A 16,878-nucleotide genomic window follows, 5' to 3' on the forward strand; every position below is an offset into this window, starting at 1 on the left:
GCCATGATCTTTGCTTTTTGAATGTTGAGTTTTAAGCCAGCTTTTTCACTCTCCTATTTCACTTTCATCAAGAGGCTCTTCAGTTCCTCTTCACTTTCTGCCATAAGGGTGGTGTCATCTGCATATCTGAGGTTATTGATATTTCTCCCGGCAATCTTGATTCCAGCTTGTGTTTCATCCAATCTGGCATTTCGTATGATGTACTCTGCATATAAGTTAAATAAGCAGGGTGACAATATACAGCCCCGACATACTCCTCTCCCAATTTGAAACCAGTCTGTTGTTCCATGTCCGGTTCTAACTGTTGCTTCTTGACCTGCATACAAATTTCTCAGGAGGCAGGTAAGCTGGTCTTTCCTAAGGTAAAGTCTCATCTCTTGAAGAATTTTGCACAGTTTGTTGTGATCCACATAGTCAAAGGCTTCAGTGTAGTCAATGAAGCAAAAGTAGATATTTTTCTGGAATTCTTTTGCTTTCTCTATGATCCAACAGATGTTGACAATTTGGTCTCTGGTTCCTCTGTCTTCTCTGGGTCATATGGTTACTACCTTTTTAACTTTTTGAGGAACTATTAGACTTTTCCCCAAAGTGGCACCATTTTATATTCCTGCAGCAATGTATGAGGAGAAGGCAATGGCACCCCACTCCAGTACTCTTGCCTGGGAAATCCCATGGATGGAGGAGGCTGGTAGGCTGCAGTCCGTGGGGTCTCGAAGAGTCGGACACGACTGAGCGACTTCACTTTCACTTTTCACTTTCATGCATTGGAGAAGGAAATGGCAACCCACTCCAGTGTTCTTGCCTGGAGAATCCCAGGGATGGGGGAGCCTGGTGGGCTTCCGTCTATGGGGTCGCACAGAGTTGGACACGACTGAAGTGACTTAACAGCAGCAGTAGCAATGTATGAAGGCTCTAATTTCTCCACAGTCTCCTAACTCTTTGATTCTAGCCATCCTAGAATGGTTGGTGTTTCATTGTGATTTTGATTTGTTGTTGCTCAGTGTTCAACTCTTTGTGACCCCATGGACTGCAGCACGCCAGGCCTCCCTGTCCCTCACCATCTCCCAGAGTTTTGATTTACATTTCTCTAATTAATAATTATATGGAGCATCTTTTCCTATGCTTATTGACCACCTGCATTTCCTCTTTGGGGAAATGTCTGTTCAAATCCCTTGCCTATTTTTTAAATAAGTTGTATTTTTGTTATTGAGTGGTAAGAGTTCTTTATATGTTCTGGATATTAGACCTATCAGATACATGATTTACAAAAATTTTCTCCCATTCTGTGGGTTGTCTTTTCAATCTCTTGATAGTATACAAGGAAATGCAAAAGTTTTTATTTTGACAATGTCCAGTTTACCTCTTTTTTCTCCCTCTGGCTGTTATGCTTTTGGTTTACCATCTTTGGTGTCATATTTAAGAAGCCAGTGCCTAATCCAAGTTCAGAAAGATTTACACCTATGCTCTCTTCTTCCCAGTGTAACACAGCATTGGTTACTGTAGCTTTGCAGTAAGTTTTGAAATGAGGAAGTGTGAGTCCTGCCACAGTGTTTTCCTTTTCACTATTATTTTAGCTCTTTGGTGTCCCTTGCAATTCAGTATCAATTTGAGAATTAGCTTTTCCATTTCTGGAAAAAAAATAGGGATTGCATTGAATCTGTATGAAAATTTCGGGGGACTGATGCTGTCTTAATAATATTAAATGTTCTTATCTATGACCAGGGGACGTCTTTCCTTTTATTTAGGTCATCTTTAATTTCCGTCAATGATGTTTTATAGTTTTCAGTTTACATTAGATTTGATTTTGCAAGTAACTCGTAAAAGGAGATTATCATTTGGATAGATTATCTTTTTTGCATCTAACTTTTAAAAACATTGTGTTATGAACTATGCATACTGACAAGCAGTTACAACACAGATATACAATCTGATAAATAATTATAAAGCAAATACCCACCAAGAAATACATTATCAGCACACCAGAAACTTCCTCCCAGGCCTACTTCTTCCTCCTTGGTCATTTTCTTGCTTTTTAAAAACTGTTCACGTGTACGTCCCTAAACATAGTATAGTTTGCCTGTCATCTAATTTTTTTTTTTTTGGCCACACCATGTGGCTTGTGGAATCTCAGTTCTCTGTCCAGGGGTTGAACACAGGCCCTAAGCAGTGAAAGTGTTGAACCTTCAGGGACCTCCCTGAACTTTATATAAGTGGAATCACACCCTATGATCCTTTTTGTGTCTTCTATTTTTTAACGTGTTTTTAAATTTTTAATTGAAATAGAGTTGATTTACAATGTTGTGTTAGTTTAAGGTGTACTGCAAAGTGATTCACATACACATATATATTCTTTATTTACATTCTCTTCCACTACAGTTTATTGTTAAGATATCGAGAATAGGCTCAGATGGTAAAGAATCTGCCTGCAGTACAGGAGACTCAGGTTTGATCCCTGGGTCAGGAAGATCCCCTGGAGAAGGGAAGGGCAACCCACTCCAATATTCTTGCCTGGAAAATCCCATGGACAGAGGAGCCTGGTGGGCTACAGTCCATGAGGTCGCAGAGTCGGACATGACTGAGCGACTATGACTTTCACTTTCTGTGCTATACAGTAGGTCCTTGTTAGTTACCTATTTTATATATCAGTTCAGTTCAGTTCAATCACTCACTTGTGTCCGACTCTTTGTGACCCCATGAATCACAGCATGCCAGGCCTCCCTGTCCATCACCAACTCCCAGAGTTCACTCAAACTCATGTCCATCGAGTCAGTGATGCCATCCAGCCATCTCATCCTCTGTCGTCCCCTTCTCTTGCCCCCAATCCCTCCCAGCATCAGGGTTTTCCAATGAGTCAACTCTTCGCATGAGGTGACCAAAGTACTGGAGTTTCAGCTTCAGCATCAGTCCTTCCAATGAACACCCAGGACTGATCTCCTTTAGGATGGACTGGTTGGATCTCCTTGCAGTCCAAGGGACTCTCAAGAGTCTTCTCCAATACCACAGTTCAAAAGCATCAATTCTTTGGCGCTCAGCTTTCTTCACAGTCCAACTCTCACATCCATACATGACCACTGGAAAAACCATAGCCTTGACTAGACGGACCTTTGTTGGCAAAGTAGTGTCTCTGCTTTTGAATATGCTATCTAGGTTAGTCATAACTTTCCTTCCAAGGAGTAAGCGTCTTTTAATTTCATGGCTGCAATCACCATCTGCAGTGATTTTGGAGCTCCCCAAAATAAAGTCAGCCACTGTTTCCACTGTTTCCCCATCCATTTCCCATGAAGTGATGGGACCAGATGCTATGATCTTAGTTTACTGAATGTTGAGCTTTAAGCCAACTTTTTCACTCTCCTCTTTCACCTTCATCAAGAGGCTTTTTAGTTCCTCTTCACTTTCTGCCATAAGGGTGGTGTCATCTGCATAGCTGAGGTTTTTTATATTTCTGCCAGCAATCTTGACTCCAGCTTGTGCTTCTTCCAGCCCAGCGTTTCTCATGATGTACTCTGCATATAAGTTAAATAAGTAGGGTAACAATATACAGCCTTGACGTACTCCTTTTCCTCTTTGGAACCAGTCTGTTGTTCCATGTCCAGTTCTAACTGTTGCTTCCTGACCTGCATATAGGTTTCTTAAGAGGCAGGGCAGGTGGTCTGGTATTCCCATCTCTTGAAGAATTTTCCAGTTGATTGTGATCCACATAGTCAAAGGCTTTGGCATAGTCAATAAAGCAGAAATAGATGTTTTTCTGGAACTCTCTTGCTTTTTCCATGATTCAGCAGATGTTGCCAATGTGATCTCTGGTTCCTCTGCCTTTTCTAAAACCAGCTTGACCATCTGGAAGTTCGCGGTTCATGTATTGTTGAGGCCTGGCTTGGAGAATTTTGAGCATTACTTTACTAGCGTATGAGATGGGTGTAATTGTGCGGTAGTTTGAGCATTCTTTGGCATTGCCTTTCTTTGGGATTGGGATGAAAACTGACTTTTTCCAGTCCTGTGGCCACTGCTGAGTTTTCCAAATTTGCTGGCATATTGAGTGTAGCACTTTCACAGCATCATCTTTCAGGATTTGAAATAGCTCAACTGGAATTCCATCACCTCCACTAGCTTTGTTCGTAGTGATGCTTTCTAAGGCCCACTTGACTTCACATTCCAGGATGCCTGGCTCTAGGTGAGTGATCACACCATCGTGATTCTTTTATATATAGGAGTGTATATATTTTAATCCCAAATACCTATCTTACCCCTCCCACCCTGATCCCCTTTGGTAACCATAAGTTTGTTTTCTGTGTCTGTGAGTCTATTTCTGTTTTGTAAATAAGTTCATTTGTGTCATTTTGTCTCTTGTTTTTTTGCTGAATTTATTTTTGTGAGATTCATCTATGTTCTCAGTGAAGCCACAATTCTTTCAATTTCATTGCCTGCCATACAGTATTCCATCATATAAATAAAATATCTATCCCATCTACTGTTTTGGGACATGTTGGATTGTTGGATAAGCAATGCTGGAATAAGCATACATTCTTTTTTTAATCAGGAAAAAAGTTTACTAAGAACAATTCTCAGCAGCTGGAACAGCATATTCATGAACTTTGCTCTGCAGAGGTCAAAGAGCAGCTGCTTTCTTTCTGAGTCACTTAGGAAGGCCTTGACCTCCTTCTGAGAGGGCCCAAGATCATGAACAACCCCAGGCTGTCAATGAAGCTGCTCGGCTTTTTACTGGTGTGAATAGTTCTAAGCTTGGATTGTGCAACCAGCCTTGGCTTTGGCACATGGCCACGCAAGAGCCCGGAATGGACTCTCCCCGGATCATAGTCATTTAATCCTTCAGAAGGTCTTTGAAGGACAAGGGAGGACAGAAGACATCTTCTGGCGAGCATCTCTGTCACAGATCAAATCGACTAGACCTTTCCCCATTTATGGGGAAACATGAAAACCCTTCACCCACCTCCCCAGGCTTTTATTATACTTCATGTTTTTAGGGAAAAGCACAAGTGCCCCTCCCCCACTACCACAATTTGCAGTAAAGTTTCCTTCATTTAGGGAAATTGCAGGGGTCAGCACATCTGAAGTGCAATGGATAAACCTTGTCCTGGGAAAACCATTTTTAAGATCATGGTATTTCTCCAGCCAGGTAAGCATGTGCTCAGTCTGTCCAAGTCTTTGCAACGCCATGGACTGTAGCCTGCCAGGTTCCTCTGTCCATGGATTTTCCAGGCAAGAAGACTGGAGTGGGTTGCCATCCCCTTCTCCACGGGATCTTCCCAGGCCAGATGGAACCCAGGTCTCCTGTGTCTCCTGTATTGCAGGCAGATTCTTTACCGCTGCGCCACCTGGGAAGCCCTTCAGGTAAGTATAGCGGTTGGTTATTTTACATGCAGTTTTGAGCAAGAGAACCCTTGGCATTCTCTGCACTGGAAAACATTCAAACAACATTCATACTTCTCATTACAGGGGGAAAAAAATGGGAAAGACATGTAATGAAATAGCTTCAAATCACTTAGATTTAAGCTTGAGGCCAATTTTCCAGTCTGATGGCACTGATATTGCCCAGATGGGTCCGGGGACTAAGCAGAAGTGTGGGAATCATGACTCCCAAGTTGCTGGGTGATCTTAAGCTGCCTAATGTGGTCTCTGCGAAAAGGAGCCAAGGACTCTGGACACCTTGCCTCTCAACACAGGTGCTGGGTTCTGCTTCTCCCATCTCCATCCCAGGAAATGGTGGTCCTCCAAGGAGGTGTGACCCAGACAGCAAACCCAGAGAAACTCCTGGCTCCAAGCTTCTGCTGACAGCTCCTACCCACATGGAATGCAGGGTCCCATCAGCCATGTTTGAAGAGGCCTGTCCTCTCAGTCCTCCCCCTCCCTCTCCCTCCTTAGAAGAATTGGTAAAAATCCAGATGGAATCTTCATTTGACCCTGCGTCATCTCTCTAGCATCTCCGCCAAGCCAGCTGGCAGTTGTCTGCTGCGCCCATGTCCAAAGGGGTCATGTCTAAAGGTCCTGGCACATCATGACAGCCCTCCTTGCCCTGCAGTTGTCTGGCTGCAGAACTAGGGGCCCAGACCCCAAGAGGCCCCACAGCCATGGCCAGCAGCCCAGGAACAGATTGGCTTGGGTTTGCTTCTCCCTTGTCCTCCCACCCCAGAAATGGCACAAGGTTCTTCTCCCGTCAACCGCAAAGGAGATGGCAATCTGAAGTCTCTCAAATGAAGGAACCCTAAATGATTTTCTGAGCTCAACTCCCACCTAAGCAGTAATCTATGTATTTGATTTTTAACACTAGAACAGAAGAGGGACTTTTCCTCATGCTGTTGGTAGAAATGTGGGCTGGCTAGCGTTCTCATTTCCCTCTTTGAAGGTGAATATGGCTCATTTTGCCCTTTTCTATGTAGGTTCCATGGTAAGCAACAGTTGTGGAAGAGGAACCTGGTTCACATGGGTCCCTCTCCCTACTCCCCCCTCCCGGCATCCTCAAAGGAGGTAGTGCAAACCCTGACATGCTCACGTGACCACTGAGCCACACAGATGGAAAACCAGGGCAAGCTGACCAGCCACAGTTGTGCAGTTGTAACTGACCAGGGTTCTTGGCCTCCTTGATCAATAGAAGTTGTTAAGAGGCCAGACAAGAAATTCAGGCAAAACTTTATTGGAGTGTCTGGTGTAGCAGGAGGGATGGATAACAAGCAACAGTTTCCCTTGCTTGCTCGCTCTCTGTGCGGGGTACAGGAGAAGAGGCAAGCTGGTTCCTTATATGGGGTGAAGGGAGGGTTCCTTATATGGGGTGAGGGGAAGGTGTGTTCCTTATATGGGGCGACGGAGGCCAAAGGGGTGGCTTAGGTGGTTTGCCCACCCCTTTGGTGGTGTTACATGCAGGGGGCATGTACAGTACACCAGCCTGCTTTTGCTCCCTGGCTCTTCAGACTTGGCAGTTGAGTTTTTATATCTTCTTGTTTCTAACTGGATGCATAGTTATTTTTAGTCCCTTATAGTTTCTTTGTATTTTGTTGTTGGAGGAAAAGTTTGTCCAGGTGCAAACACTGCAGCGAAGTCTCCCAGGTCCCAGCCTGTCTCACAGTCAGGGGCCTCTTCTTCAAGGAGCATGGCTGGTGGGTGTATTTTCCTACCAGAGAGACCCTCAGGGCTCAGGAAGATGTGTTTAAACCCTCACCCCTCCGTCCCCATTACCTTGAACCTTCCTCTCCTTACCCCAAAGTCTAAAAGCTGTTGCTGCCAGCTTGCCATGCACCAGGCCCTCCTGCCTGTGGAAGCCCTGAAGACCCTGCCTCTGCCAAGCTCTTATACTGCAGCAGCTCCCAGGGTGACCACTACTGTGGTTCCCAGCTGCCTGGGCCAAATTAAAGAATAGTGGGGGCACTTCCCTGGCGGCCCAGTGGTTAAGACTTCGCCTTCCATTGCAGGGGCTGCAGGTTCAATCCCTGGTCGGGAAGCTAAGATCCCACATGCCTTGCAGTCAAAAAGCCAGAACATAAAGCAGAAACAATAGTGTAATAAATTCAGTTAAGACTTTTAAAATGGTCTACAAAAAAAAAAAAACGCCTTAAAAAAATAGATAAATCACTAAAGGGAAAGCCCACTTTCCTTTATACCTCTGCCTGGGGACTCACTTTGCAGGTGGGAGTGGCTGAAAGTACACTGCTGGCACCAGGAGTGAGGTCTCTCTCTCCTAGTGGAAGACCCAGGTTCTAGTCCTGCTGCTCGGTCCTGGCCATGTTGGTGGGCAGAATTCTAAAAATGCTCCCACTTGATTCCTGAGCCCTGGTCATCTCATCAAACACCAATCTAGGTATTCCTCTGAGGGGATTTTGAAGATGGAATTAAAGGTTTGTTATGATCTGAGTGTTTACACTCCCTCGAACTTCCACGCCTCACCAAATTCATATACTGAAACCCTAACCCTGACTGTGATATTAGAAGGCGGGGCCTTTGGGAGGTGATTAGTTTTAGATGTAACGTGAGGATGGAGCCCCTGTGATGGGACTGGTGTCTCTGGAAGAAGAGGAAGAAACACCAGAGCTTCCTCTGTCCGCTGTGTGAGGATATAGCAAGAAAGCAGCTGTCTACAAGCCAAGAAGCAGGTTTTCCCCAGGAACCGAATCTGTCGGCAGCTTGATCTTGGACTCCCAGCCTCTAGAACCCTGAAAAACAAATGTCTACTGTTTAAGCCACTCAGTCTGCAGCATCTTGTTATAGCCGCCCGAGCTAAGTCAGGTGGCCCCTTAAGATACAAAGATGATCCAGGTTGGCCTGAACCCTTTACAGGCAGAAAGTTTTCTTTGGCCAGGAGTAGAGGAGGAAGTCAGAGAGCATTGAAGAGTGAGGGAGATTCCATCAGAGGGAGATTTGGCGTGAGGACCCAGCTGCCAGCAGTGATGGTGTGAGTTGTTGTTCAGTCACTCAGTCGTGTCCAACTCTTTGTGACCCCATGGACTGCAGCACGCCAGGCTCTGTCCTTCACTATCTCCCAGTGCTTGCTCAAACTCATATCCATTGAGTGGATGATGCCATTCAACCATCTCATTCTCTGTCACCCCCTTCTCCTGCCTTCAATCTTTCCCCAGCATCACAGTCTTTTCCAATGAGTCAGCTCTTCCCATCAGGTGGCCAAAGTATTGGAGCTTAAGCATCAGTCCTTCCAATGCATATTCAGGGTTGATATCCTTTAGGATTGACTGGTTGAATCTCCTTGCTGTCCAAGGGACTCTCAAGAGTCTTCTCTTATGAGAGGGCCTGTGAAATGCTACTAGGGATGAAAGAGACCTGAACTCAGCCAATCCTTGAACAAGCTGAGAACACAGCCATTAACGCTGGACTGTGGGACCCTGAATGGAATACCCAGTTGAGCCATGACAGACTTCTGACCTGAAAGGTCTATGAGATAATAACTGGCTGTTTTATAAGCCACCAAATTGATGCTGGAGAAGACTCTGAGAGTCTCTTGGACTGCAAGGAGATCAAACCACTCAATCATAAAGGAAATCAACCTTGAATATTCACTGGAAGGACTGATGCTGAAGCTGCAGCTCCAATACTTTGGCCACCTGATGCAAAGAGCTGATTTATTGGAGAAGGCCCTGATGCTGGGAAGGATTGAGGGCAGGAGGAGAAGGGGGTGGACAGAGGATGAGATGGTTAAATAGCATTACCAACTCAATGGACATGACTTTGAGCAAACTCTGGGCAATAGTGGAGGATAGAGGAGCCTCCTGGCTGCAGTCCTTGGGGTTGCAAAGAGTCAGGGACACAACTTAGGGACTGAACAACAACAACAAATTTGGTGTAATCTGTTACAAAGAAATAGAAAACAAATATTCCACATGACCCAAAGGGGCTACTTAATCTTTCTAAGTCCCTGTGTCTCATTCAGAAAATAAGGACAGAAAATCCAAAGGGTTGTGAATAAGGGCTTGTAGACAGATCCCTGAGCTTGGGGGCAGAAGGCCAAAAGTTGCAAGTTGTGTCACTTTTAGCAAGTTATTTAACTTCTCCTACTTTCAGTTTCCACACTTCTAAAATGGAGCCAACAGCAGCTATTTTCTTAATAACTGAGTGGCAGTTGGGCTCATGGCCACCCAGCCAAAGACTACATTTCCCAGAATCCCTTGCAAAGAGGTATGGTCACCTGCCCAAGGCCTCACCAATGAAATGAGAATGAGGCATGTGGGCTGCTTCTAGGGTGGACTTTAAAACATGGCACATGCCCTCCAGCTCCTGCCCCCTCCTATGACTGGAACACTGAGGTGCCAGCCACACAGCTTCAACAAGCAGACAAAGAACATGACTTCCAAGATGGTGGAGAAGAAAGATGGTATGAACCCAGGTCCCTGAATGAGGGGGTTGCCGAGTCACCCAGTGGCTTGGCATGTAAGACAGAAATAAACATGTTTCCTTGGAGCCCTTGGCTATTGGGGAGGGGGAGCGGGGTGCTCTTGTTACAGCAGCCTGGTCTCTGCCTTGACTAATTCAAGCAACTAGTACAGGGAAAACAGGTCCAAGGATGGCAAAGAAGAATCAGGGATGTCATGTAAGCATTAATTAGCCCAGAGCCTCCCTTTCACCTAGGATTTTGTTTTGTAAAATGGAGCAATTATTAAAATATCAAGTGATTTTTTTAATCCTCCTCAATAAGTATTACTTCAAAAATATGCTAGAAGTTCAGTGAATCAAGAGATTGTGGTGATTTATTCATTCCACAGATTATCTACTGAGTCCCTATTAATTGCCTGAAGATATAACACTGAACAAAACAAAATACCACTTTCAAGGAGTTTTCCTGCTAGGCAGGAGAAAGGTGATAAACAACCAACAAATATATAATGTTCAATGGTGATTAGTATGGGAGAGAAGAGTAAATAAAAGGGTGGAGGCATGCCAGTGAGGGTGATGGGAATGTGTTATACAAGTATCCAGAGAAGATCTCCCTGATGCCACAGCATTTGAACAAGATCCGGAAGTGAGGGAGTGTCCTGGGACACCCAGGGGAAGAACATTCTAGGCAGGGGAAACCGTCCATGCAAATGCCCCGAGGAGGAGCACAGCCTATGTGTTCAGGGAACAGCAAGGAGCCTCTGGAGGGGGGATCAGAGGGCAGATAGTTCATGAGGGCCTCACAGTCAACATGAGGAATTCAGCTTTTGCATACTGAGAGTCCCTTGGACTGCAAGGAGATCAAACCACTCAATCATAAAGGAAATCAACCTTGAATATTCCCTGGAAGGACTGATGCTGAAGCTCCAATACTTTGGCCACCTGATGAAAAGAAGCAACTCATTGGAAAAGATCCTGATGCTGGGAAAGACTAAGTCTAGACTAAGAACAGGAGGAGCAATTGGAGAGCTGAGCAGTGGGGTGCTCTGAACTCCATGTACAGAGTAAAGCCTGGCTTAGGGGCTACTGTGTCATTGAGGTGAGGGGTGATGGAGGCAGAAATCAAGGATGCGTAGTTCCAGATGCAGAGATGATAGGATATGTGGAGGAGTCGGGTGTGAGTGTGAGCAAATGAGGAGTCAAGGAAGATTCTAGAGTTCCAAGATGAAAGGGCAGAGTTGCTCTTGCCTAGAGGGGCAGGTATGGGGAGGCAACAGAAGGAGCTCAGTTCTGGATGCCTTTGATTCCTACTGGACAAGCCAAGCAGTCCTACTTGGGGAAGGTCCTACTTGGAAACAGAAATCTGGAGGCAGTCAGCATAAAGACGGTGTTTAAGCCATGAGACCAACATCTGCAGAGGGAGCCCTGGGCACTACAAACGAGAAGTGGCAGGATGAGTCAGTGGAACCAGAAAGATGTCTTTCAGCTGTGATTGTTTTATTGTGGCAAAATTAAAAATTTTTTGATATGTCATAAAAATTATCATTTTCACTATGTTGAAGTATGTGATTCAGTGGCATTGATGACCTTCATAGGACTCTGTAACCATCACCACTATTTCCAAAACTTTTTCATCACCCAAAACAGAAAATTTGTACCCCTTAAGCAATAACTCCCCATTGTCTCTTCCCTCCAGCCCTGGCAATATCTACTTTCTGTCTCTAAGGAGTTCCCATTTCTGGACCTTTCACATCAATGGGCTCAGACAACATGTGGTTATTTCTATATGTTTCTTTCATTTACTATAATGTCTTCAAGGTTTACTCATGTTGTATCACGTAATGGCACTTTATTTCCTTTTATGCCAAGTAGTATCCCATTGGATGAATGATGCTTATCCATTCACTTGTTGATGAACACCTGGGTTGTTTCTGCCTCTTGGCTACTGTGAATAATGCTGCTGTGAATAAGCAGTGACTCTTAATGTGGGCTTGGGGAAGAAATAAAAGCTATGAGCATGTCTCCTTCCCAGAAGCCCTTCACAGTCTTCCAGGGGTTTTATTTGGCTCTATAAAAGAGGACTATGGGCTAAACTGATTGAAAACAGCTTTAAAACAAATGGGATTAAAAGAAAATTATCCATACGCATTAAATCTCAATTAGACAGGAAATATATTACACATATACTCAATAGGAACATGGGACCTAAATGTGGAGCATGTACAAGCTATGCTATGTCTTGTTCAACACCTGTTTCTCCGCAGAACACACACTCGATAAAGAGGGACCTGGCTGGCCTTGTGCATGGTGTCTGTCACACAACAGGTCCTCAGTCAATGTCTGTGGGACAAACGGAGTAGCCAGATGACAGTCGCTGGAGTCGCAAGGGACACACAGTGGCCCCTTGGCAAGGGACAAGGATCTTACCTGTGGGCAGTAACCTGGAAGGGGACCAGGTGAGTCTGTTTTCATCAACTTCCCACAGAAATCGAGCAAATCCTTTCCTTACCACCGTGGAAGACAAGGCCCAGGAGTTCGGGGTTTTGTTTGTTTGAGCAGTGCCAACAACAGAAATCACAGATGTCCTATCATGTTGCAGGTTTCTCAAAATACCACTCATGCTCATCACTGCTTTTAAATTATGGTCATTACTTGGCCAGCTGCTGCTGGATCATATTTAATGTGCTAATAGAGGCACATATGTTTGTGTATTAGTCACTCAGTCATATCCAACCTTTTGGGACCCCATGGGCTGTAGCCTTTCAGGCCCCTCTGTCCATGGAGTTCTCCAGGCAAGAATACCGGTGTGGGTAACCATTCCCTTCTCTAGGGGATCTTCCAGACCCAGGGATCAAACCCGGGTCTCCTACATTTCAGGCAGATTCTTTACTGTCTCAGCCACAAGGGAAGCCCAGGGGCACATGTATTACTCTAACAAATTTGGTTTTATCAACTATTTTGATAATTATGTTACACCATGTGCTGTGCTTAGTCGCTCAGTCGTGTCTCTTTGCGACCCTATAGACTGTAGCCCACCAGGCTCCCCTGCCCATGAGGATTCTCCAGGCAAGAATACTGGAGTGGGTTGCCATGCCCTCCTCCAGGGGATCTTCTCAACCCAGGATCGAACCAGGTCTCCCGCATTGCAGGCGGATTCTTTATCATCTGAGCCACCTGGGAAGCCCAAGAATACTGGCGTGGGTAACCTATCCCTTCTCCAGGGCAACTTCCTGACCCAGGAATTGAACCGGGTCTCCTGCATTGCAGGCGGATTCCTTACCAGCTGAGCTACCAGGGAAGCCCATGTTACACTATATTTGCTATATAATCCATGTATTTTTTCCATCTTTGGGTCTATAGGCACTGGTAGATGAGCAAAGGGGTCACGATATAACCACAGTCAAAAGGCTGCTCCCAGGGCTTGTCTCCATTCCCCCTCTGCCTTCATCCCTGGGACACACGGGTACTGGATCCAGATTCACACCCAGACTCCATGTCCTGACCCGGCTGTGAGGGCACCTCTCGCCACCAGGAGGCGCTGCTTCCTCCGTGTCAGAGGAAGCCCAGGGGCAGATACAGGGCTTCCTCCCTCCATCTTTGTCCTAATCAGGGCTGGTTAACGGAACCTCCTGGCAACTTTTTTCCTGTTCTCATTCTCCGCTCCCCCACGCCCTTCTCTTTCTCTCCCCCATCCACTCTCTCTTAAAATAAAACTTTCTATAACGGAAAATTTCAAAATGTACAAAAGTATATGCGAACCCCCCGGATGCCATGAGTCAACTTCAACAATTATCGCCTCATGACCAATCTTGTTTCACCTACATCCTACCTGGGGAACTTTCTAAGTATGTAGATACCCAGGTCCCACCCAAGATGGGGGAGTCAGAGTCTTAGGGCTTAGGAAGCTCCCAGGCCGCCCTTTGGGAACCACTTTTACAAACTTGGCCCGGCCTCTGGGATGCCAGCTCTGCCCCCCAGCCCCCAGCCCGAGCTTGCGGGCCTTCTCCCATCTCTGACCCAAGTCCTGTGGCTCCCATCACCCCTCTCGCTCAGGCCCCACAGGACTCCGGCACAGCTGGTCCCTGCCCTTTGTATGGTCGCTCTTTTGCATCTATCTGAGAGCCAGTACTAAGTGACCACACCTCACACCCTTGAGCAATCTCCGGCAGCTACGTTCTGTTGGCTCCTGGGTCTTTCGCTGCCTCTTCCTATGGACAGAGAACAGGCCCCCGAGTCCATCATTTGTAGACTGGAAAGATACTGCTAAGCTATTAAAACTTGACTGTGAAGTGTTCAGTAAAATCTCAGTGATGAGCTGAACTGTGTCACCACCACCCCGCCCCCACTCTGCAAACCCACAGTGAGAAGACAGATTTTCTGTGGTTCTTTGTTAGTGCAGCCCTAGCAGAGTAACACAACCCCCGAGCAGAAACAAGTCACAAAACAAGAAACATTCCTGAGTTCTGATGAACCAGTTTCTTATGACTGTCAGAGGCAGCCCCAAGCACCGGACCCAGGTTCTGTATTTGTGTGTGTCCCCTGAGAGGCCCTGGGTTCAGCCAGAAGGAGAATTCTGGTTCCACCCAGTCTCCCTCGCCCCGACTCTCTGGGTGGGTCGGTCACCATCTTTTGCTGCAGCACCTGCTCTGTGCCAGGCTGTCTCAGGAAGTGGTCACCAAGTCCTGATCCCAAACCGGGTCATGAGTTTGACCTGAGACAACAGAGTCCTTATGACCTCCAGCCTGAAGGCTTATGGCAGGTGTTAGACAAAAGTGGCTACACAATTCATGGGCCAGGTGCACAGTGAAATTGCAGGTCCTTGTTCCAAAGTCGTTACCAAGTTCCATTGGTGACAGCCCAGGGGCAGGTCCTGCTAAGCACAGGGTCCTGTGATGCCTGCACAGACTGCATCCCCTGAAGCCGCCTTGGCTCTTAGGGAACAGCAAAGGGAGGAGCGAGGCCAGCGTCCAGGGCACTGCAACCTCACCAGGAGTCACTGACTTGTCACCAGCACCAAGAATCAGCCACCTGCCCCTTCAGATCTGAGCCTCATGGAAGCTTCCAGACCATGACCTGGGGGAGATGGCTTCTATATTAAAAGTTAATAGTTTCATCTCTTCTCTCCTATCTGGATTCCATGTTTTAGCAGTGACTTCAAATGGAAAAAGACAATCCTTAAAGTTTGTCATTTAGAGACAGGATAATCTGTGATATCTGTGCATTATGGAAATTAGACTAAGGCCTGATGCTCTGTTCTGGAATGATGCCTCGGGATCCTGGGGATGGAGTGAGGAGGTACCAGCCTGAACAATTACTACAGAAACACCAAAGGGGCACAGGGCACCTCTTAGTTAAAGAGTCCAAGGGCCTATGTATTTGGCTGTTTACTTTGGCAATTCCAGTTCCAGCAAAGGATGGATTTGTCCATAGTGGCTCCAGGTAATGTCCAGAGAGACATGCAGGAGATGAAGAGTGAGGGAACCCCTCCTTCCTCTGTGTAGGCATATCATTTATTTGTGTGTTTCAAACAATAATAAATGGGGCTCTGGCGAACTCATGTCTAATGAAAACAAGGCAGCTCCTAGGATGGCAGGCACTTAGGCAGGATGGGACCAGGGAGCTGGGGGATCCAGGGGGCCAGAGTCGCAGCATCCCCCTTTGTGTGTACTGGGACCAGCAAACTGCAAGTGCATCTCATCTGCACCCTGAGCTCACGACTCACACTGATCAGGGGAGCCCCTGACTGCATCTAGTGGGGTGAGAGGTTTTCCCAAGGATCCAGCAGCTGCTGCTAGAAAAGGCCTCTGGGGAGCAAAACTCCCCCAATCCCCCCTAGTCCTTGGGCATCCCTACTAGCACCCTGTCTGGTGTAGGGCATGGACTAGGTGCTGAATTAAAGCTTTCATTTTGACCAGATTCCTCACCACACCCACCAATTTTAACCACTGATCCTGGGGGGAGAGAGCCCCAGAAAAGAGTGGCAAAGATTATTTCCCTCCCACCTGCCCCCCTCCCTTAAATGTATAAAGGCTACAGTTTATAGATTATTTTGTACATGTCCAAGTGCAGGCTGGTCAGACAGAAAAAGTAAGAAATTCAGTTTTAAATATTCCAGGAAATCTCAACATAATTACATCAGTTCTTATCTGGGCCTCAGTTTCTGATCTGGAAAATGAGACTGTACTACAATGAACTTTCCCTAACATATGATTCAGAGAGGGGACAATTCAGGTTCCTATTGGGTTTTAAGAGCTGTGTAGGGTCCCTGTGGTCATACAGACAAATTAGGGAACAAAATGACCTTGCAGTTCATTTGTTGAAAGGACCCTTAATTATTGCCTCACCTCAGAGGCACCATCTGATGCTTCACCTAAAGAAAGTGTATTTTTAAGGGCACTGGTTTTGTGGATGTGTTTAAATATAAATGTAATACATATGTGTGCATGCATACATATATATATATATACATACACACGTTTTTGTTTTCAATAAACTTTAAATTTTGGAATAATTTTAGATTTACTGAAAAGTTGCAAAGAGAATTCCCTCATACCTTTCACTCAGTTTCCTCTAAATGTTAACATTTTACACAACCATTATCAAAACTTAGAAATTAACACTGGTAAATGTTAAAAGATCTTTCTAGGGTTTCACCAGTTTCTGTACTCATGTCTTTCTTCTATTCCAGGATCCAATCGAGGACACCACACAGCATTTAGTCAAATATATGTTGTAACTTTTTATTTTGAAATAACCATAGATTTACAGAATATTGCAAAAAAAAAAATACAGAGACATCCTATGTACTTTTGAGTCAGTTTCTCTCAGTAACTGTAGGACAATACTGAAACTAGGAAATGGATATCACTGATCCACAGAGCTTATTAAATATACAGGCTGACATATATATTTTTTTTTAAGTGATTTTTTTGGTTTTTTGGTTTTTTGGCCTCACGTCATGTCACGCGGGATCCGAGTTCCCTGACCATGATCAAACCTGCACCTCCAGCCTTGGAAGCACGGAGCTTAGCCACTGGACCACCAGAGAAATAC

General features: G+C 45.6%; 1 long non-coding RNA gene and 1 other non-coding gene across 3 annotated transcripts in view; one reads left to right on the forward strand and one right to left on the reverse strand.

The window, feature by feature from the left end:
• LOC138991270 (uncharacterized) overlaps positions 1 to 15,881 on the forward strand; it is a 20,032-nt gene extending 4,151 nt beyond the window's left edge. The window contains exons 2-4 of one of the 2 annotated variants that reach the window (XR_011467280.1): positions 5,128 to 5,346; positions 12,090 to 12,281; positions 12,850 to 15,881. This is a non-coding gene — a long non-coding RNA (uncharacterized lncRNA). The remainder of the gene's footprint in view (positions 1 to 5,127; positions 5,347 to 12,089; positions 12,282 to 12,849) is intronic. The other variant, XR_011467281.1, reaches the window with a different exon arrangement.
• LOC138991307 (U1 spliceosomal RNA) lies at positions 4,977 to 5,139 on the reverse strand. The gene has a single exon (XR_011467334.1). It is a non-coding gene; the product is annotated as a U1 spliceosomal RNA (small nuclear RNA).
• Positions 15,882 to 16,878: the final 997 nt, after the last annotated feature.

The sequence above is a fragment of the Bos mutus genome, chromosome 16 (genome assembly GCF_027580195.1).
Source record: "Bos mutus isolate GX-2022 chromosome 16, NWIPB_WYAK_1.1, whole genome shotgun sequence".
Classification (NCBI taxonomy): domain Eukaryota; kingdom Metazoa; phylum Chordata; class Mammalia; order Artiodactyla; family Bovidae; genus Bos; species Bos mutus.